General features: G+C 37.5%; 1 long non-coding RNA gene across 1 annotated transcript; it reads left to right on the top strand.

The window, feature by feature from the left end:
• The first annotated feature begins 17,630 nt into the window (after nucleotides 1-17,630).
• Nucleotides 17,631-19,479, top strand: LOC139686282 (uncharacterized). Its single transcript, XR_011700357.1, has 3 exons — nucleotides 17,631-17,701; nucleotides 18,315-18,516; nucleotides 19,426-19,479. It is a non-coding gene; the product is annotated as an uncharacterized lncRNA (long non-coding RNA).
• Nucleotides 19,480-24,620: the final 5,141 nt, after the last annotated feature.

Here is a 24,620-nt window from a genome sequence, read left to right as displayed (position 1 = left end):
ATAAGTTTTATACCCATTTTATAATGAGAACTGTCTAGATCCTCAAAATAGCCATTAAGTGCCGACATTAAGTTTTAACGGTTTGAGATCATATATAAATATATATTGTCGATCAACTGATTGACAGAGCACAACAGTATTGCATTATTCTCTCGTCCAATTGGGAGAAATTCACCAAGCTCGAAAATAGGGCGTCATCGTGAGAAGAGCCTTCGAATATTCAGAATATTTCGAGAAATAGAAGCGTGACAATATCCTTTTATCAGGGAGAAGGATCCGCAGAAAGCATCTTGTGTTCATATAATGGGAAGAGTTCACCCAAGCCGTACTCTTTTAAATGGGCAATGGATGGGTGGGGGAAATTGGAGAAAATACAAGCAGTAAATCGATAAAAATTATAAAATTAAATAATTAACTGAAAATAAGACCAACAATAAATATAGTAAAAAACTGAAAATAATTGAAATATTTAAATACCGCAAACGGTTAGAACAATGAAATGGAGGACTGCAAATAAATCACGTACTATCTAGCTTGGATATATTATACAGCCATGATCTATGCTCAGTCTTCAAATTTTTTATGTGAAAATTGGGAGGAAGGGAGGTAAGGACTAGGTCAAGGATGTTAAAGTCTACGGGGTTTGGGGAGAAGTCGGTAGACGATGCCGGAGCCAGTATGGCAAAGTTGGCTGAAATTTGGAGACGGCGTATGTGTGTGCCCTAGCGCTGGCATGACATGCACTGTGGGGCCTAGGGGTTGCCGGTAGGGTTCAACGCTCGTGTGCAGGTGGAGGAGATAGGACTTTTGCCGAAAATCCTCGTGTCTGGAAGGATCTTGGAGACGGACCTCGAACAATGGCAGTTCATTTGAAGGAATAGCTGGGAGTTCAGCTTCAGGGTTTACGGAGCGTATCGCATTCCTCTACGCCTGTTCAATGAGGGAAGGTCGGGTGGTCTTTAGATGGACGACTTAGTCCGCCGGAAAGCCGATGCCCGCTAGGGCTTCGTTGATGCTTTCTACTGGATTGTTAGACGGGAGGCCCCCAAGTACAAAGTAGCGTTTTTTATCGCACTTGAGGTGGTTAGTGTAATGCTCCCAACCCTTAGTTCTGAGAAGGGAGGTGACGGCACGAAAATCAGAAACCGTTTCGCAGTTTACTTTGACTTCATTGCGCACTATGGTGGCCACATGGGGGAGGACACAAGCCGAACGCAGGGATTTTTATTTTTCCTGCCGATTTCGGATATCCTTCAAGTATATCGGAGGAAGTTTAGGTCGAGGTTGAGAGTCAGAGGTCTATCCTAAACTCATGCCTTTCCCTCTGCTACTTCCCCGCCGCCTGGAAAAAGCAAAAATCATACTTATATCCAAACCCGGTAATGATCCCAATGACCCCGGCTATCACAGACCAATCAGTCTCCTCCCCTCTATGGAAAAAGTCATAAAACGTATCATCCATTATCGGCTCGAAGAGGAACTCACCGCCCAAAATATCCTGCGGCCGGAACAAACAGACTTCAGGAGAAAAACTTATAATACTCACCAAATACTCCGACTTGTCGAACAAATAACGTACGGGTTCAACATCAAAAAACATGCACAAGTCGCCTCCCTGGAAATTAAACGGGCCTTTGATTGCGTCTGGAAAGAAGGACTCGTGCACAAACTCTCCCAGACCCATATTTCCTTCTCGCTAATAAAAATTATAGGGTCATTCCTCTCGAAAAGAACCTTCTTTGTCTTCGTAAATTGAAACAACTCCAAAGCGAGAAAAATCCTTGCTGGCATCCCCCAAGGTGCTGTTCTATCCCCAACCCATTTCAAATGAATTTAAACGATTTCCCATCCCATCGTAAAACCCAATCATAACTCTACGCCGACGATACCGCCATTGCATCCCATTGTGGCGGCGCAAGGAGAGCAGACGGAACGCACGGCGGAATTTATTTGTTCCAAGTTCCGGAAAGTACCACCAGGGGGACACGGCGTCGGTACGACGGAAAAAGGTGGACGTCGGGCGAGAGAGCAGTCTGCCGCGAATGAAGAAGCAAGCAGTACGATCGCCCTCTGTACATCCGTTTCGTTAATAAACCCGTTGAGTTTAACGCTCGAGTGTTGATTTTTTCTAACGTCCACTAGCGTAGAAGGATACCCCTTCACCATTATTTCTTCCCCGACACTGAAGAAGACAACGTCCAAGAACACCTTCAGTTGTTGGAGGAGTGGATGGACACCATCAACAAGGCAAATGGCGAAAAAAAGGAAATAAAGTTCTGATTATTACAATATACACCGATATCGAGATCTATCAACCAAATCAAGTGCCTTTTGGATTTGCACCATTCGCTAGACTTAAGCCACCAGAGAAGATTCAGGGCTGAAGACCAAATTTGGGACAGCATCAAGTAACTGAAGACGGACAATGAGAAAATTATTAAGAATATTCGACGTGTTGACGTCAAGGTAATTTAACTGCTTAGGACAATAGTAAATTCTTGTATTAAGTGGGATACCAGTGGCAGAAAAATTATCTCCTTATCTTGATCAACTTTTAAAATAACTAATTTCCTTATATAACTTGAAATTACATACCCAAACGTCCACAGTATACATAACGACCACCATTGCCCAACTATGTTAGAACAGAAGCACCAGTAATGACTCATCGGCTTATATTGTTGATAACACGAAAGCTACGTAACAGTTCACGATTGATTAACTCCAAGCTACGGATTACACGAAACAATAAAATGGAAAAGGGCGCAATGCTGCAGGCATGAGAGTCACTTGAAATAGCAAGTATTATGAAAATATGGCGAACCGAGGACATCTCTGAAATGAAAAAGATAGGATTCCAGGCCAGAACCAATACATACAATATGTGTTATGAGGGATTGTAATCACCGAATCCAGAATTTTGACATGTGCTCTCAAATTTGTATGAGGAGTGTTTCAATAAAGTCAACAACCTGACATAAACTACAGTCTTCCATCTTCGGTTTTTCATGTGTAGAGGATATGTATTAATGGGTAAGAATAATTATCAGCATCCTAAGAATATTACACTGCCAGCATTCCTAAGTAGGATACTTGTACCGTACGAATACTGAACCTCACACCTCCAGAAGAGAACTCTTCACACAGCACGAAACTGCAGTAACGATGCAAGGTGATACCTACTCACAAAAAAACCCGAGCACTCCAAGGGGACTAGCTTTCCGTCGGGTAGGACGAGAAAATGTTGACCTTATTGCGTCCGCCGGGCAGCTACTTCGCACTATTGACCTCAATGGAAAAGGACTGCAACTATCAATCACTAGTGTAACAGTGCAATGTAGTAGGATTGATAGTAACTTTGAAGATTAATTAAAATATTAAAAGGCTTTCAGAAAATTACATTTAAAAATCATGTACAATTTATTGGATAGGTTTAAATGGATTTTTTTTACCAACCGCTGAACTCTTTTGGCTTTTATTCTATTTCGAGTTCCATTATTTCAGTGTCTATACTCTTCCATCCTCTCCCTATTATTCTCTTCTGCTGTCATCCCCCACCATTAGTCCCGCGTGGTGTAACCTACCCAGTTTGACTTAATCTTCCTTATATGCCCTCACTATTCATGGCACTTTCCATTTCTTATCACCATTGGATCATTTACAAATCTTTCCTACGCGATAACAGACGTATTTCAAATTTCTTTCAAACCAATCCATTCATGCGTTAGATCGCTTTTTAAGAACTTATGCAAATGTATAAAAATGATCAATTCAAGAAGTATCCAACAGTATTTTAAAATAAATGCTCGTTATTCGAATTTTTTTATCGAATTCGATTCGTACTGGGTAATTTCCACCCCAGCATGCTTTTGTTAGCATTTTATCGTTTGGGTCATTTTCTGAAACTATTCCTCCGTCTCAAACTGCCATTTCATCCACTTATCTGAGGGTATTATATCTCCCCTCCCCAACAAAAATCCACCGAAGAAATTTATCCAAAGACAACTGTATCAATTTTGACCGAGATCCATGCAACCCTAGTAAAAGGGGGGATGGGCAACTCGTATCCTACTTATGACTATTACCTTAATATTCTATTGTTAATTCTATTTTTTCTCCATGGTATTCCCCAAGTCACAGCTACGGTGTGCGAAAGGGTATTCTGACACAGATAATAACATTCAACAATAAAAATGAATTATTTATTAACCTTCTCCTTACTAATCTTATCTATTATGAAAATGGCCGAAAGAAAAGTTTTGTTTCGTTATTAAATTTAAAAGAAATGGAAATTTGACTTCCTCTCAAGTTTAAAAAGAGTTGAAGCAATGTAATTCTTTCTCTGTCCTCTCTATTATCTCTATCACCAGCGTATCTGAAGAATTGCATTTGCCGATGGAATATTTTTTTATTTTTCTGTTTCCTTTCAATATGATGCAGGATCATGGTGCAAAATCTCTTGAGATTCCTCATTCAAATGACTACCTAATTAATGTCCATCTAGATTGAGCTTATCTGTTTCATCTTGTCCACCTCATTTGAGGTAACTTGATCTCAAAATGAAATATGTAACACTGGCTTTTCAGAGTAATTATGATGGGCTGAAATCTTGGATATCTACCGTTCTTGCCGATTGAATTCTCAATTTTTTTTGTCTTGGCTCTATTATTGTTCACGAACCACACTCACATTGGGAATGTAGATTTGGCCAACTGTTCTATTAGAAAAATGTAGTGTATTAGCACATTAGAATTAGATAATGCTTTAATCTGATTATCGGAGGTCGTTCGGATAAAAAAAATGTATATGTATATGCGAACACTATTTTGTCCGTTTTGCATTTTGTTAATGCTCTCATAATAAAATCCAATACTTTAAATGCTATCGTCACTATGCATCTCACATGCATTCCCCATTGAACATCTGCATTTCCTTGGACCCACTCCTAAGATGATGCTGTTAAAGGGGCATTCTAATCGGTGTGCTGGAACTTCTGCTACAGAGAAAATCTTCTTTTTAATAAAAAAGTTACGTACATGCACTTCTTAGGCATACGAAAATTCATTGAGTTTATTCATTCTTTTCATTAATAATTATCTAATAAAAAGCTCCTCTTCATTTGATATTAAGCAATTCAGACACCTTAATACGTACGATATCCAAGGAGGAAGTCATTAATTTCCTATCCGAGAAACCAGTCTTTCATTTGTTCCACTTAAAATAAAATGTGTTTTGACCCATTGAACCATTGCATATCTAGCATAAGCATAAAAGGAAAATTCCAAGAAACTACGGGAGATGCAAAAACAGTAACTTTTAACGGAGACGTCCGCTAAATGTGTATTGCAGTACAAAAATTTCGGAGCATAAAAATCATAAAATCTCGTAGTGCAAGGGGTAGCTTAACCGACTAAAGCACATCTAAGGATCCGGGTTTGAATCCCGGTGAATGCTTTCTATACTCTGAAATAGTTGCATAATAAAATAAATAGTAAAAAATATAGTGGTCAATTTGGTTTCAGGGCAAGCTATAGATATTGTCCTGCAGTGCGTTTCAAAAACAGCTACATGTATGAGCATCAGGTGCTTTCCCGGCTTCACACGTTTTTTTCCTGGATAGATCTGGGGCCTAGCAAATAGCACCATTTCAGCTATCAACACTATCGACCAAATTTAAAACTGGGCTAATCTGGCCAGTAGACAAATCTTGTACCCTTTGGACTACCCCATTGCGTTCGCAAAAGACCGAGGCTCTTCGTGTCCGGCGAAACCATTTGCCGGGAATGCGTCAGACGATCGAGGCACTACCGTCTTCGTCAGAGCCCTCCGCCACTGGCTAAAAAGAAAGTGTTCTTTCATCAAGGCAATATTCCAGCTCACAATTCCGTAATTGCAATGGCCAAAATTCATGAATTAAAGTTTTAATTGCTACCTTATGGACCCTATTCGCTAGATTTAGTCCCATTGGATTATTTTCTCTCCGCAAATTTTAAAATTGGCTCGGTGTTCAAAGATTTTCCAACCGCGAAGAAGTGATGTCGGCAGTTAATACCTATTTTGAGGAGCAAGAAAGTTCTTATTATAAAAAGATTATCACACATATTGAATACCGCAGGGAAAGAGGCGCGTATAGAGCAATGAGGCGTTTTTATTTTTATCCAAAATTCTTGTGTTTTCTTTGCTTGGTAGACTATTCCTAGGTTTATCTTCGTACTAGCTTGCGACAAAAGATGTCAAGCATGTGATGCCCTTGCCATGCACCCTTTCGGTGGTTTAAAGAGTACCATGAATCAATGTATGGTTGCTTGGGTTCCCATCTCCGTCCTTCGCAAACCGTTACATAACTGCCCTGTTGCTAACGATGTAAGCAATCGTCGGTGAGCCCGCGTCAAGACAGTGGACAAGGTTGGACGTTCCGCTCTCTTCAGTCGTTCGGGTGTGCAACTCCACGTCGTGACAGAAAAGGCGGCATTAAAAAAATATATTTTGAAGTTTATCAAGAGAATAATTTATAAGTTTTCCTCTCGTCGTGGTCACTCTTTCAAGCAGAGAAAATGAAGCTATGTAGCTGAAATACTTCCGGTCCAAATACTTGCAATAAATACCAACCATTTGGCAATGACTTTCTACTGCGTCCGTACCATATAACTTTCTGTGAAGACCTTTTACAGAATCTTTATGATATGGACGTAGTATAGCTAAATCATAGATTCCTAGTCTAATTTTATTATTTTTCAAATGCAATGAAGTGAAAACGTCATTTTTCATCCAATGTTTTTATGCGTGCTTGTTTCTTATGTTAATTTATACCGTTTTAATACGGGTCTATGGTCCCGAGATTAGTCTTGTTCCTGAAATGTTGCATTTTCAAATGGCATTTGATCGATTAATAATCGCTGAAGAGGTGAATTTCAGTCCGTCTGGGTGAAATATACTTATTTCTGCCGAATTAGAAGTGTTTAACCCCGAATTGATGAATTAACTCAACTTAGAACTTAGGGCTTAAGACTAAAGGACCATTGTAGAAGGTTGGAGAATGACGCGAAATGAATATGTTTTCTCTCATTGTTGGTTTCCATGGTTTTCATAAGAATTTTCGGAACACTAACGACGGGAAGAGTGAGTGAGGTGTTTATGTATTTGTTTTTTGCCTACAACTTAAATACTTCAAAGGCCATCTATCTTAATACTAACGTAGGGAAGAGCTTTCGAAGTGTTTATATAATTGGTATTTACCAACAGCTTACATATTTCAAGGCCATCTTCAAAGTCCATATTCGTCTCAGTCGAATATAAAAGTGAACAAGTAGGGTAAGTTTGTCAAAACGTACTCATTTTAAATAAGGTTCACTGCTATAGTTATCTCGATCAGCTTTGCTATTAATCATTCCAGAGTTATTTTGTATAATTGATAAATGATAGTAGTAATTTCTTTCAAAGGGCAAAGATAAGCACCTATTATTAAATCTTACGTTATTACGATAAATCGTCCCAGTAATACCTAGAAATAAAAGAAATGAGCTAAAGAAAATAACCTAGGTACTATCCAAGTTGGTTAATTTTAAGATAAATGAAAATTCTCTCTGTCATATAAGAGAGGTAGAAGTACATCTTTCCAATTTTTATTTTTGCAAGCTCCGAATGCTAACATCAGATTGATTTATGGATTCCATTCAGCAAGTTCCATGGTTAAACAACACTCCCATGTTGACTCTGGGAATTCAGGAACCTATTTTGAACAAATGCAAGTGCCATCCCATAGAGAGATCTCTACTGTTTCGGTGTAGAACTCTACGGTTGCCATAAAAGTATAAGTTGACATTTAAGGAATATAACGAGGAAGGAATTAATCAAATTCTAGAGTTCAAAATTTTCGCTTTTATTATCAGGATCAAAATTTATGGTTTGCATTACTACCAATGAATGTCTTCCTCATTGCCGCTTCAATTTATTATTACTGCCTCCTTGAGAGTTCTGCTAAGATTGACCCCTACTTTAAGTTAACTCCTTATTTGGTTTGCAATTTCAATATCTTCGTTAATTTCATTCGCGAAGGCCAACTCCCAATAGACTTTAAGCCCGTTTTTCATCTTCCGATGTATCTCTGCAGTATGGCCTATAATTAAATATGCAAAATGTAAATAAATTGAAAAAAATTCATATTCCAAAATATCTCTAAATGAAAAAATGATCTATGTCTCTAGTAAGGAATATTATATTCATGGTTATTTTACGATGAATTTTAAAAAATAAGAACAAAATAATAGTACGTATGATCAGTTACATTTCGTTCTGCAAGGTACAACCGACCCAGCGTCCAACCACGATGTTCTTTCCTGCCCTCAGATCGGTCGTGATGACGGGACAATTTTCTTCTGAAGACGAACATGAGAACTTATTAAACAATAAGACATGTAGCATATTAATGAATTACTATGCGGCAACGAAAATTAAATTATAATTTAGGTCAAAAATGACAATCCATGGTATTTTCCGTGCATACTGTATTACGACTTTCTTCGCGCGACCACTCAGGCCCTTCAGTCCAGGAACGGGGGCACCGGTTTGATACCTTCGATGATATGAGCAGTTTCATCGGAAACCGAAAGGAGGCCCTGAGCACGCGGCGTTAAACTTTCACAAATAACGTAGGGAATGGATTTCTTCCCTGGGCGAGAAATGCACCTCATGGCGATTAAAATTAAAACTGTGAATGCGTCCATTAAACCGTGAAATACTACCAGCCAAACAGAGGTAGAGGAGGCAAATATGGTGGGTGGGGGGAGAGAGGGAGTAGGGGCGCGGTGGTCCTCCTTCGTTGCTGTTACTGGGCGACCTGAAATGAAATTCCGCGATTGAATGGGGCAAGTGTGGGTGGGAGTCAAATGGGCTTATCTCGGGATGAGAAAAGGGGCGGGCCTTCAATTACCCTCGTCTAACTGTTACTACCTCACCCATTTGAATGCATCCTTTGAATATTAATTCCCTCGTATCCTAAACTGTGTCTCTTATTTTATGCTGGCTTACGCTAAAGTGAAACTTTCCTCAGTTTTATGGCTTACTGAAACCCTGTTTTGCATTTACATGATTCGATAAAGGGGATAAAAGATATTGAGGATGCATTTTGTGCCTAGGGTATTATTTTGAGTTCGACAAAGGAGGGCAATATATGTTTTGTATTCACGAAGTGTGGCACCCGCGCAGATGAAATGATAGAACTAAAAATTGGAAGAGTCCTGAGGAAAGGAAAGAGACATGCCTTTCGTTTAAAATACGAGTAAAAAGACCTTGAGCGGTTCAGTGGCTTCATCTTAAGGAGAACTTCAGATTAACTCGGACAACTTGAAAAAGAATTTATTAAAATAAATGAAAAAAAACGAACGAAAATCATAATTTGCGGAAAAGTACACACAGTGTAATTAGTATGGATAAACTAAGTATGTTTAATAGGTTATACAACCAATAGCATAATGTTAACAATCGAGAAAAGCCCAATCCCTAGGTTATAACCAATAAAGGCAATGCATTCTAAAGTACACATGAGCAGTACCAGAAAATGAGCCGATCGACTTTAAATAACCAAATGAGAACGTGAAATTAATAAGGTAAGATCGAAGGAGTGAAATGCAAGAACGATTTTTATGATAGTGAAAAATAAATTATTGTGTAGTAGACATCATGTATGGGTTATAATGCAATAATAACTATTTTGCGGGGGGATGAGTGACAAATGAGGAAATTCGCTTCTTTAGGGACAAATGGATGATTTGGCAGCGGTGGTATCTCAGGGAATATTGAAATACGGGCGTAAAAATAATACCGGTGCCGGAATTCCTTACTTCAAATAACGATAGACACCCTGGTACCAGTAAGTGGGCTTACTTTCATGAAATAACACCGATGTGTACGATACATAATTACGACCAGGAAAGTGACCGCCTCCTTCCATTAAAACACTTAACGGAGTCCAATCATTATACAAGGTCAAGGGTGTACTGCATTGATTGAGAGAAGAGCGTGCGAAGGTCTCTCTTTGAAAAATCATAACAAGCTGATGTTTCCGTCTATCTCCCGTCCTCGTCTTCTCGGGTGAATGCATGCATCCTTCCATTCTCGGAATGTCAAGCCAATTCAATTGCCTCTTTTCTTGGGACTTTATTCTCAGTTGTTTCCCTCCCTCCTTCTGCGGCAAAGGCACTTTCTTAGCTTGACAATTTTCCAAGTATATCATCCCGCGCGCATCACTCAGAAAACTGATATGGGTATAATTACAAACGTCAAGGCACTTCCAAACACCATGTTTAGGATATTTTATGGTTTTATTTCTTTCAAGTTCATTGAAATAACAAGAGGCCAGATTGTGCTTTAAGCAACTCACCTTTGTGCTCTAAGTACTGTGCGCTATGGATTTCTTCCCCCCTCATGAAACACAAATTACCCAATGTACTTCTCGCATTAAAAACATAGATAACACCAGGGACGAAAAACAAGCAAGCATTAACATGCACGAGAGCATACGAACGCACCCATGAGAAAACAGTTTTAATTAAGGTGTTCGCAGTCACCAAAAGAGCATTTATTCAGGTCCCGTTGAACACATTTCAGGCTGGCAAGGGAAAATTACGTCTTTCAGGAAATTCTACTGCGCCCAGGTTTCCTTAAAATCGTGTCGGTAAAATGGCGACATTTACCCGTTTACAACTCAAACTATGTGCTAAGAGCGAGAGAATTTTGACCTGCTTCGTTCAATGTTAAGTGTCCGTTTAGTCACTCCCACGAATTTCAGCTGGAAGGGTCTCTACGGTCCTGCTCTTGTTATTCGAAGGAACGTCTGTCAAGCAGTGCTTTGTTAATATTTTCGCCTTTTCCCCGGATTAACCGTAACAATATTATCCGATATAATGTTAAATTTAACAGTGGTCGGTGTGAATGCAAATCGTAGACGGGCAGTGATTGAAAGCTGGCATGGGACGATGTCATATTATTACTTGGAGACGATTGGTTCGATCATGGAAAAGAGTGATATTTAAACATAAAGTGCCCTTCAAAATATCAGTCTATATTCAATCAAAATATTTCATAACATCCACATTGCGACGATGGGCCCCGCCAAGAGGCAGTTCCGAATTCCATGTGATTGTGTTTTAAACCGAGGTGGATCGCCTTATTGTAATGTGCATGATCTCTGCAAAATATTAAACAACCGAGATGATTTCAAGAGGAAATAATAATAATGCTTCTTCTTAGGAGAGAGGACAGTAAGCATTATTGCCGGTAGAAGTGAAGGATGGACCGCGAAACTAATATGTAATCCGATATTTCTCGGGTACGTGTCTTTGTGCAATTACGCCCCTTCGCCGTGTCGTAATCAACGTCCTGAGATTGCATGTGCAAATGGTTATCTATTTCCCTTTGCGCCATCTTGTGGTAATAGTTCATACTAGGGTTGTTACTTAAAATACTAAAAAAATGAAAATGAATTAAAAAAATAATAATTAAGGAAGAGAAAATTGTTTTAAAATTACATTACCAACATTTAAAAGGAAATTGTTATGTATATTTATTTTACTTTAAATACTCTAACTTAACGGACCATTTTCAAATTTCAAGCATGACGTCATCCAACGGTTTTGGCCCCCTGCTATTCCTTCGATTAACTAATCCGTTCAGTTGGTCATGTGTCGTCGTGCTGGACGGAGGTGAGTGATTACTTGTCTGATATTCGCGCCTTTTTTCATTATTATTGGTTGTTTCATGTAATAACTCGTGCTTGTGAAAAATGGTGCATTTCGTTGGGTTCGAGGTAATTATTTAATTATTACTGTGACAGAGATAGATATGTCAATTCCCTCGTAATTATGGAACACAAGTGTCGACTGATTTTCCGTGCGATTGCTATGAACTTATCAGTTCGATGTTTACCAGCGGGAAGTGTAATTACATCATAATTTACAATGAAACGGGAAATAGAGCCATTCCGATTGATTTCAAAATATAATTAATTCCGAGAAGACGGAGAGATCGTGGCACGCGATTAAATGAGTCGTTACGAATTTCCTTCACTGAGATTGTGGATTTCTTCTTTTGACGCCAGGGAACAAAAATCTGTCTATTTTTTACTCCTAAATTCACTTTAACCAAGTATTTTATGGCATTCAGTCATCTGCAGTTGGCCCGCTGCATTTGCGCTTCTTCCACTCGAGATTGTTGAAAGTCGGTACTGTTTTCCATAGATGTACTTGTCACATCTCATTGCATTATGCTTCCATACTCATTCAAAGGTTATTCCAAATTATTAATTAATTTTTAAAAGAACTGGAATCCAATTCGTGTGTAAGTCTGTCGAAAGAAAGCGGTGCAGATTCAAATTAATTGAGCGTACGCGTTCCAAGAGAAAAGTCAAGGTTTTTAAGGTCTAAGAGGTGCGCCCTATTTCACTATGAGTCTCTCTCTCTGCCTCAGGCCGGGGTTCAAATAACTCTAAGGGAAAATTGCTCAATTAGTATCGTCGAATTCCATGTTTCGAACACTCGTAGCTTCACTTTAAGCGATTAATTTTAGGCAAACGACACATTACGAAATTTCCTCCTCTATACCCTTTAATTTAAAATTATTTTAATTGAAAACGTAACTGGATATAGTTTTTATTGCAAAAAACCAGGTTTAACGTTCAACGTAAAAATGAGAGGTTCAGCATTTTTTTGAAATAAAATTATATTATCAAAATGGTCAACTTTGTCACGCGCATTCTGGAGTGTTTTTATTTTATCTAACTTTTTAAAATCTTTTTCAGGGTCTGTGTATGTGTGTGTGGATGAAGATTTCATGGATTGACACTGCTGTGTGTGCGAGTGCGAGAGGGAAATATCTGGAAGTGAAGGAATGCAATAAGGTTCCCTAGGTAATGGAACTTCGGAGAATCCTGCGAATAGGAATAATTGTAAGTTGAGACATTTTTGTATTATCTTAAAATATTTTATTTGTGAATATATTTTCAATGCATACAATGATCGGTGTTAAAGACGTCCACGTCGGATTGACCTCTGCCATGGAAGGCCATATTTAAGCTTCCCTCTCTTCCTCGCCCAATCTTTACTCTCCCCCTACCTAATACATCTCCCAGAAATTTTTCTTCCTTAAAGTGATTCCTTGAAATGATTGTCGTCAAATTTGTTTGGCGCATTAGAGTCGGTTTTTGCAGTTTTTCGGCTTTCCTGATAAGTTTTGAATTCCGTTTTGGTTTCGGAATCTGATATAAGCGTCTAATTTTGTAAATACACATTATAAAATCCTTTTGTAATCTCAGGTTTAAAAGAATAGGTAATTAATTGTTTCTTTGCTGTCTTGTTCAATTGTATGAGAGTAAATTGTTTTTTTGAAACTTTTTCTTACGGCTGTGAACAGTTTGTCTATAATTCAACCATCACATCTTTTTACTTCGGCTTTAAGATTCGTGTTCTAATTCTGTGACGAATGGAGAAACGTATTAATATACATTTATGGAAATCACTTTTCCTCTTTTCCTAAAGGAAATAATTGAAAAAGGCCGGACATTCGTTTTTCAATTCCTGGAATAAAACATTGGCGATGAAGGAATCCCTCATCGCTGTACCGTAAGTTGACACTTTTTTGTTGACCTTGAAGTATGTTGAGCCACTGCGCATTTTTGCGAGGGTGATGTATTCCTCGATAACGACATGAGTCAGCTGCTTGATTCCTACCCAATCGACTAAGTAATCCAGAGCGATGGAAATACGGACGCTATGGAATAGTTTCTCAAAGTCGAAGGGTGAAGTAATCTCATAATGAGGGTGATTTACGTGTTGAAAATTAACAAGGAAAATTCAATGGTTTTTGATGCCAGATGTATCTGTGGATCCACCTGCGAACATATACTACCTTGATCAAAAAGTTCCCGGAATTTATTCAGAAAATTAAAAATACAAGTTTATTCATCTAAATCTATATTGTCCCCTTCAAAGTAATCCCCATCGACTGCAACACACTTATGCCAGCGCTTGATCCAATCCTCGAAACATTTTTTATATTCGGTTTTCGGTATGTCCATCAGTGCTTCCTGCGATTTTTCCATTACTTCCTCTCGGCTGCTAAAACACGTTCCCCGTAATGGTTTTTTAACTCGATTGAACAGAAAGAAGTCACAGGGAGCCAAATCAGGTGAATTCGGTGGCTGTTGGATGGTATTTGTTGCATTTTTCGTCAAAAAATTACGAATAATGATAGCACTGTGCGACGGTGCGTTATCATGGTGCAAAATCCACGAGTTTTCTGCCCACATTTCTGGTCTCTTTCGGCGAATTGCTTCACGCAAACGTCTCATAACGCCCAAATAATACTCTTTGTTTACTGTCTGGCCTTCTGGCAAAAATTCATGATGCACTACACCGTTGTAATCCATGAAAACCGTCAGCATTGCCTTCTTTTTTGACTGAAAACGACGTGGTTTTTTTGGTCTCGGCTCATTTGGTGAACGCCATTCACTTGCCTGATGTCTGGATTGCGTGTCGTACTCATAAACCCACGTCTCGTCTCCAGTAATGATCCTTTTGATGAATGTGGGATCGGATTCAGCCTCGCAAATCATGTCTTTTGCGACGTCAACACGGTCTCTTTTTTGCATGAAATTGAGGTACTTTGCTGCTACACGACGGAAACCCAAATCATTAACCACAATGTCTTGGGCGGATCCATAGGCAATGTTCAAGTCCTCCACTATTTATCTGATGGTTATTGACCAACATTTCTTTTACTTTATCAATGTTTTCACCGACTTTCGATGTCGATGGTCTGCCACTGCGTTCATCATCTTCGATTGACTCACGACCACTTCTGAACCGCTCGTGCCACTGGTAAACGACCGTTTTTTTTAGAGAATCGTTGCCGAAACACTTTTCCAACATTTCCAACGTCCGTGCGCCACTAAATCCGTTTTTTACGCAAAATTTAATACAAGTTCGTTGTTGCAAATTTAAATCCATTTCTGAAATTGTAAAAAATCGCCAACACACACAGAGATAGATGTACTCTTGGCTACGTAACTTTTGCAAATGTCAAGTTATGACACTAAGATTTAAAGGGAATATCAACAACAGATGCACCAACTTAACAAAAAAAAAACAGAACTCAAATCGGAACGATGGGAGCGCCACACGGTGGTTATTCCGGGAACTTTTGTATCAAGGTAGTATATACTCTGTATCGAGCCACTGCGAGAAATTGAACTTTTGGGAGTTCCACAGTTTAATAATAAATAACGCGTGGAACGTTTGGGATTTCGATGTTTAAACTTAAGCCCGTATTCGTGTCATAAGTTTGGTGCGTCGATCGAGTTTGTTTTTGACGCCAATGATTGATGGCGGCGTTGTGGTCAATGATAAGCCGAAGTTTGTAATCTGATTTGTCCAGCATTTTTCTTGTTTGTAGTGTGACTTATTCCCGTTAGGGGTCTTTAAATTTAAGTTTGCATTTTTATTTTTTGCCTTCATGTCCTTAATCAAATGGACCTTTTTTTTAAATATTGAAAAAGCTTGGGCCCATATTCAATAGGATCATCCACAATGATGCATACTTTGCAATCTCAAATTCTGACGCCTTGTTATAAATGAGGTTCAATTGTTTCACCTAACCCTGCCATTGAGCTGCCTCGTCGTGTTACGCCGAAAGGCTTCTCATAATATCAATTACTTGCTGGGCTGTCCACCTATTTACTTGCATGAGTGTCTCATCCATGAGAGGCCGTGAGTGAGGGCCAAGCCTAAGTGTTCAATCAAGCCTACCCTTTTTTTTTCGTTATACGTCACGCAGAGGGCATTCGTGAGGGAACTACTCCTATTCCTAAAATTTTTCGCTACGAACGTTTTGGGTTTTTTTCCCCTAAAGCTTTTACTAGTTTTGGGCTCAATTTGACATTTTTACACAATGAATTTAAATTAAGCACTCAGATTGCACCTCATATTTACCATACAATTAAGATCCCTCAATCCATATCTAAGATGAAGAATATCAGTTTTTTACGGCATCCATCAAACATCATCTACATGTCACTTACAATTGTATAGTATGATATAGGGCAACAGATTGGGAGACGCAACGTACCTGATAGTTTCATTTTCTTTTCGATCGCCAAAACTGCTAACTTAACTATTTAAGGTCTCTTCAAAAGTGCTCACTTTGTGGATATTTACAACTCGGACATATAACGGCTAACCTCCTATTTTTATGGTAAAATTTTAAATTAATCTCTGAAAATAATCGAATGCTACTTCGAAACGGAGAAGATATGAGCATTGTATAGTATTTTGCAATTTTTGATTGGATCAGAAACCTGTAAAATCAATAAAACTATAAACTTAAAAAATTTTTTCCTGATATGTTGCAGGACGAAAAAAATGGATTCTAATGAGAAAAAAAGGACACAAGAAAAACTAATTGAAATAACCAATGGAGTTCAAACGCCACATAACAGGATGCGTTCTGTGCTAGCATGTGTACCTATGAGCAACGGACTTGCCATTTTAGAAGAATGGCAAAGATGCATTCCATTGCAATGCATTGTTGTGGAATTGATGAGTGAAAGGCCAATTAAGGTATAACGGTGATAACACTGCTTTCATCTAAAAGGAATAAAAAGATGAACGGTAAAGAAAAGTATTTAAGCAATGTTAAAAAAGCAAAGTGCTTTTAATATAGAAATCCACGGATCCGTGGGATAAAGGGTCAAAAAGGTATACCAATAAAGGTACAAAAAATTCACCCTTAAAAAAAACAGTGCACTGTTAACAAAATGCCCAATGGTAACAAAAACATTGATCAATGAAAAATGGTATTTTAGGGTATAGAATAGCCATGATTAGGAAACGGTTTATTTTGCTTATTGTATGTGCTACTTTTTATGTTTGTATGCCATAATCCGCTCTCTTAAAGGTATCAAGACATCCGAAGAAGAAAGAAGACAAGAAACACCACGAATACATAGGCGGGGAAATGTAAAATTTAGATTTGGCCCATTAGGGACGGAATTAATCTCGATTAAGGTTAGGCGTATTTCCGCGTTTAGAATTAAATTTATTGTTTTTGTCGATCCGAATAATCGGTTCTTCATCCTCTATCGCGTGGATTGGTTTGCGAAATTTGGTCGTCCTGCCAATTCCGTGACGGTTGATGGAGTTTTGATCTTTGGAATCACTGACACTAAGTGTATATTTTGTATAAACTAATCCGTTCTCTTACAGACTAAGAAGACATGGACCAACTTGGAGGTCTCATGAAGAAAGAAGAAAATAAAAGGACGCATTGATGTGGAGCATGGATACCAACTAATCAAGAATGCTTCTGCGTCAAGAAGAGCACTAGTGATAGGTTTAGATTTGGACCATTAGGGTCGGAATGAATCTCGATTAAAGTTAGGCATATTTCCGAGTTTAGAATTAAATTTATTGTGTTTGTGGCTCCGAATGATGGGTTTTCCTTCCTCTATCACTTGGATTGGCTTGCGACATTTGGTCTTGCAGCCAATTCCGTAATGGTTGACGGAGTTTTGATCTTTGGAACCTCTTGCACAAAGTGTATATTTTGTTTGAAGTAATCCGTTCTCTTACAGACGAAGATAATATGGACCAACTTGGACGTCTTATGAAGAAAGAAGAAAATAGGAGTCATCACTTTCATCTCGCTTTCAAATGTAAGTATTTTTTTCTTGTTATACTTTTTCCAACGTTAATTTCATGATAAATTTTGCAGTTAACTAGTTCAATTTTTACAATTTGCTATGTATGTTTCCATTGCGAAAGCCTTTGCTAACATGCTGTTCATATGTCTCTTCTTATATTGAAAGTACACTCGTTGAATTGGCATTTCGTTTGTCTTGTTAAGAAGTAACACATGAATCACATATTAATTCCGTGGAATAGTTTAGATTCGCTTATTTTTATATCTTAAAAATATGAGTAAGTCCTAGTATACAAAAGTTTTTTTTGGTGTCAACAATATGTGTCTTAGTTCAAAAATTTTCCATCTTTTATAACTTGATTTTGGCACTCAAGGTCACCAGCATGGACCATTAGGGATTTAAATAGTTTATGATTTAGATTAATGGTATCACCATAATTTTTTGTTCATACCTGTTACGTTCGTGTGTTTGGCTCTAAGGGAACGATTGTTTCTCTTCCGCCACGTTTTGTTAGGGTTCGAAGTTCTATCGTTATTAAAATGCTGTTGCGTTTGAGCGAGTTTAGTTCGAAGGAACCGCTTATATTCAATACATTTCTAGTATTTTCCTTTTTCCTTAATTACAGTCTGCCATATATGGAGCAACAAAGTCTACGGTATAAGATATAAGGGACCAAGACCACAGTGTAATTGAGAGTGGACCTTATCAAAAGCAGCGAAGCATGAATAGGTGTAGTAATTATGCAATTGCGGTCGATGGTCGTCAGCCAGCAATACGTCGAATGAGGAAAGAAGAAACGAGGGACTCGCTTAATCACGTTACAGTATGTGAGTATATAGACAATATTTTGCCGTCCCTAGATGCAGGATTTTCCTGATTATATTTTAGCATCTTTTATTTAATATTGATATAAGGAAAGCTTTTTCTATTATTTTATTCATATACAGGTACGTCTTGTTTAGGTTGAAAAATAATCGTATAATATATATTTTACTATGCTAAGTCCACTTTTTAGAGCTCAGACGCATGGTTACCTCGTTAACGTATTCTTACGAAATATATTTCCCCATTTTAAAGTACTGGACATTTACTTTTTAATTGAGGCTGAATTTTTCTGAAATCAAGAGGAATTTAGATATTAATTATTTCGATCTTCTTCAATTTAATTTTATTAAACATTCAGATTCTCAGAAAGAGAGAAAATAAGAAAATGTCTTCCTTCCTTCTACGTCTAAATGTAAAAATGTTGGTTTGGTCAAATGATTTCCAAACGCCATAATGGACACTGGGCAAGCAGGGCAACAAACATTGCGTGCGTTCATGTTCTCACATCCTAATGAAGCACTGGGAATTTTTCTGATTTATGTTGTTTTTTTATGCCTAGGCTTATCGGAATTATCAGAATAAAGGAAATACACCATTTGACTTTTTCCACGTTTCTTTGTTTTCAACTGTCAGGGAGCTTTCTCTATTTTCATTGTTTATGATGAAGAATATCATAATTTTGAAATATTTCCGTAATAATATTTCCGACAGAATATCATGTGTTATGCATAAATATGTCAAATTCTATGAAATGAAGAATGAATTGGTGCAAAATATATTTCAAATATAGATATCTAACCTTTAGGCCTCAAAGTGATTCATGTGAAAACTCATGTGTGACCTTCCATGTGCAAAAAGATATCATTTGGCAATATGACTCGATAGTAACTGTAGTTATGACGTCATTTTAGGAGGGGCGCACCGACGATACGCACAGAGGCCTCCATGGATGGGGTGAAGAGGAGACTAAGAAGATTTTGTATTCACTTTTTTATCTTGTAAATTTCATTTTATACGCGTTTCATGTGTAAAATATTCGATGTATTTTGTTTGTAAATATGCCCACTACCATTCAATTATGTTAGAACACACGCACCAATAATGAATCATCGGCTTATATTGTTGATAACACGGAACCTACGTGAAATTTCACAATGGATTAACTCCAAGCTACGGATTACACGAAACAATAAATTGTTACCTCATTACGTCCGTTGGGGAGCTATTTCGCACTATTGACCTCAGTGGAAAAGGACAACAAGTATCAATCACTGGTCAAACAGTGCAATGTATTAGGATTGATATTAACTATGAGAATTAATTAAAATAATTTAGGGCTTTCAGAAAAGTACATTATAAAATAATGTACGTTTTTCGAAAAAGTTTCAATATACTTTGTTATACCAAACGCTTAGCTCTTTTGGCTTTTATTTTATTTTGAGTTCCATTATTTCAGTGTCATTACTCTTTCATCCTCTCCCCATTATTCTCTTATGTTGACATCCCCTACCATTATTCCCGCGTGGTGTAATCTACCCAGTTTGACTTAATCTTCCTTATATGCCCTCACTGTTCATGGCTCTTTCCATTTCTTCTCAACGTTGGTTCATTTACAAACCATTCCTACCCGATGACAAATTTCATTTCAAATTTCTTCCAAACCAAACCATTCATGCGTAAGATCGCTTAAATTATGCAAATGTATAAAAATGATCAATTCAAGAAGTATCCAACAGTATTTTAAAATAAATCCTCGTTATTAGAATTTTTTTTCGAATTTGGTTCGTATTAGGTAATCTTTACCCTAAAATGCTTTTGTAAGTAATTTATCGTTTGGATCATTTTCTGAATATATTCCTCCGTCTAAAACGGCCTTTTCATCTACTTATGGGAGGGCATTCAGTCTCCCCTCCCCAACGAAAATCAATCGAAATATATCCAAAGACATCTGTATCAATTTTTACCGAAATCCGTGCATCCCCGGAAAAAGGGGGGATGGGCAACTCGTATCCTACTTATGACTATTACCTTAATTGTCTATTGTTTATTCTATTTTTTCTCCATGGTATTCAGAGAGCCACAGCTGCGGTGGGTGACAGGGTATTATTACGTAGATAATAACATTTAACAATAAGAATGAATTATTTCTTAACCTTCTCCTTAGTAATCTTATCTATCATGAATATGGCCAAAAGAAAAGTTTTGTTTCGTAATTAATTTTAAAAGAATTGGATGTTTGACTTCCCCTCAATTTTAAAAAGAGTTGAAGCAATGTGATTCTTTCTCCGTCATCTCTATTATCCCTTTCACCAGCGTACCTGAAGAAGTTAAGCTTGTATTTGCCAATGGAATATTTTTTATTTTTCTGTTTCCTTTCAATATGATGCAGGATCGTGGTGCAAAATCTCTTGAGATTCCTAATTCAAATGACTATCGCATTAATGTCCATCTAGATTGAGCTTATCTGTAAAAGAATGTTACTCAAAATTAAATATTTAACACTGGCTGTTCAGAGTAAATATGAAAATTTGGATATCTACTCTTCCTGCCGATTGAATTCTCAATATTCTTTATCTTGGCTCTTTTATTGTTCACCCACCACACTCACCTTGGTCAATAAGAGATGTGGCCAACTATTCTATGACAAATATGTAATATATTAGCACATGAGAATTCGATAATGCTTTAATCTTATTGTCGGAAATCGTTCGGATAAAAAAAATGAATACATATATATATATATATATATATATATGCGAACACTATTATGTCCGTTTCGCATTTTTTAATACTCTCATAATAAAATCCAATATTATAAATGATATCGTCACTATGCATCACACATGCATTCCCCATTGATCATCTGATGTTCCTTGGACCCTCTCCAAAGATGAAGCTGTTAAAGGGGCATTCTAATCGGTGTGCTGGAACTTCTGCTACAGAGAAAATCTTCTTTTTAATAAAAATGTTACGTACATGTCCTTCTTACGAAAATTCATTGAGTTCATTCATTCTTTTCATTAATAATTTCCTAATAAAAAGCTCCTCTGTATTTGATATTGTGCAATTCATTTAATTCAGACACCTTAGTACGTACGATATCCAAGGAGGAAGACCTTCATTTCCTATCCGAGAAACCAGTCTTTCATCTGTTATACTTGGAATAAAATGTGTTATGAACCATTTAACCATTGAATATCTTGCTTAAACATAAAATGTGCATTGCAGTGCAAAAATTTCGGAGCATAAAAATCGTACCTTCTCGTAGTGCAATGGGACCCATCGGTGGCTTAATTGACTGAAGCACATCTAAGGATCCGGCTTTGAATCCCGGCCAATGATTTATATTCTCTGAAAGAGTTGCATATTAAAATAAATAGTAAAAATTACAGTGGTCAATTTGGTTTAAGGGCAAGCTATTTATATTGTCCTGCAGTGCGTTTTAAAAACAACTACAAGTATGAGAATCAGGTGCTTTCCCAGCTTATCATGTTGTTTCCTAGAGAGATCTGGGGCCTAGAAAATAGCACCATTTCAGCTATCAACACTATCAACTAAATTTAAAACTGGGCTAATCTGGCCAGTAGACAAATCTTTTACCCTTGGGACTACTCCATTGCGTTCGAAAAAGACGGAGGCTCTTCGTGTCAGGCGAAACATTTTGCCGGGAATACGTCAGACGAGCGGGGCACTGCAGTGTTCGTCAGATCCCTCCGCCACTGGCTAAAAAGAAAGTCGTCTTTCATCAAGACAATATTCCGGTTCACAAATCCGTAATTGCAATGGCAAAAATTCATGATATATAGTTTCAATTGCTACCTTATGCACCCTATTCGCCAGGTTTAGCCCCCTTGGATTATTGTCTCTCCGCAAAATTAAAAAAAAAATGGCTCGGTGTTCAAAGATTTTCCGACCTTGAAGAAGTGATGCCGGCAGTTAATAGCTATTTTGAGGAGCAAGAAAGTTACATAACAAAAAGGTTATCTCACACATTGAAAACCGCTGGGAAATGCGAATAGAGCTGAAAGTATGTTATTGTTAAAATAAAATACATTTTTATCCGAAATTCTTGTGTTTTCATTGCTAGGTAGACCACTCGTTACTGGCTTGCGACAAAGAAGTCAAGCATATGATCCCCCCTGCCCTGCTCCCTTTCGATGGTCTAAAAGGTACCATGAATCAATATATGGTTGCCTGGGTTCCCATCTCTGTCCTTCGCAAACCGTTACATAACTGCCATGTTGCTAACGATGTAAGCAATCGTCGGTGAGCCCGCTTCAAAACTGTGGAAAGGTTGGACTTTCCAGTCTCTTCAGTCGTTCGGGTGTGCAGCTCCACTACTTGATAGGAAAGGCGGCATTAAAAAATATACTCGTATTTTGAAGTTTATCAAGAGAATAATTTATAAGTTTTCCTCTCGTCGTGGTCTCTATTTCAAGCAGAGAAAATGAAACTATATAGCTGAAACAATTCCGGTCCAAATACCTGCAATGAATACCAGCCATTTGGCAATGACTGTCTACTGCGTCCGTTCCATATAACTTTCTAAAAGACCTTTTACAGAATGGTTATGATATGGACGTAGTATAGCTAAATCATAGATTCCTAGTCTAATTTTGTTATTTTTTAAATGCAATGAAGTGAAAACGTCAGTTTTCATGTGTGCTTGTTTATTATGAATCGCTGAAGAGGGGAATTTCAGTCTGTCTAGGTGAAATATACTTATTTCTGCCGAGTTAGAAGTTTTTAACGCCGAATTGATGAATTTACTCAACTTAGAACTTAGGGCGAAAGACTAAAGGGCCATTGTAGAAGGTTGGAGAATGACGCAAAATGAATAAATTTTCTCTCATTGTTGGTTTCCATGGTTTTCTTAAGAATTTGTGGAACACTAACGGCGGGAAGAGTGAGTGAGGTGTTTATGTATTTGTTTTTTGCCTACAACTTAAATACTTCAAAGGCCATCTATCTTAATACTAACGTTGGGAAGAGCTTTCGAAGTGTTTATATAATTGGTATTTACCAACAGCTTACATATTTCAAGGTTCCATATCTTCAAAGTTCATATTCGTCTCAGTCGAATATAAAAGTGAACAAGTAAGGTAAGTTTGTCAAAATGTACTCATTTTAAATAAGGTTCACTGCTATAGTTATATCGATCAGCTTTGCTATTAATCATTCAAAGGTTAATTTGGCATAATTGATAAATGATAGCAGTGGCTTTCTTTCAACAGCCAATGTTAAGCACCAATTATTAAATCTTATGTTATTAGGAGAAATCGTCACAGCAATGGATAGAAATAAAAGAAATGAGCTAAAGAAAATAACCTAGGTACTATCCAAGTTGGTAAATTTTAAGATAAATGAAAACTCTCTGTCATATAAGAGACGTAGAAATGCATCGTTTCAATTTTTATTTTTGCAAGCTCCGAATGCTAACATCAGATTGATTTATGGATTCCATTCAGAAAGTTCCATGGTTAAACAACACTCCCATGTCGATTCTGAGAATTCAGGATCCTATTTTGAACAAATGCAAGTGCCATCCCATAGAGAGACCGCTCCTGTGTCGGTGTAGAACTCTAATAGTTGTCATTAAATTATGAGTTGACATTTAAGGAATATAAAGAGGAAGGAATTAATCAAATTCTAGAGTTCAAAACTTTTGCTTTTATTATCAGCATCAAAATTTATTGTTTGCATCATTACCAATGAATGTCTTCCTCATTGCCCTTTCAAATTATTATTAATGCCTCCTTGAGAGATCTCTAAGTTTGACCCTTACTCTAAGTTAACTCCTTATTTGGTTTGCAATTTCAATCTCGTCGTTAATATCATTAGCAAAGGGCGACTCCCAATAGACTTCAAGCCCGTTTTTCATCTTCCGATGTCTCTCTGCATTATTCATGCTAATATCGAAAGCTTTCTCTGGGAGGCTGTCATAATTTGAAATGAGTCTCATCTCTTATTTGAAAGTTCAATTTGACTGCTGTTTTAAGCATTTTTTGGTGTTTCTAGGATGTTTTAAACATATCTTCTGATCCCATTACTCCTCCAGTTTCTTAACCACAATCCTATTGATTTCCATCTATAATTTTCTACTCCC

Source organism: Hetaerina americana, unplaced genomic scaffold, assembly GCF_022747635.1.
Source record: "Hetaerina americana unplaced genomic scaffold, ioHetAmer1.1.p SCAF_14, whole genome shotgun sequence".
In the NCBI taxonomy this organism is placed as follows: Eukaryota; Metazoa; Arthropoda; class Insecta; order Odonata; family Calopterygidae; genus Hetaerina; species Hetaerina americana.
Note: the sequence above shows the minus strand (reverse complement) of the source record. Positions and strands in the feature narration are given on the sequence as shown.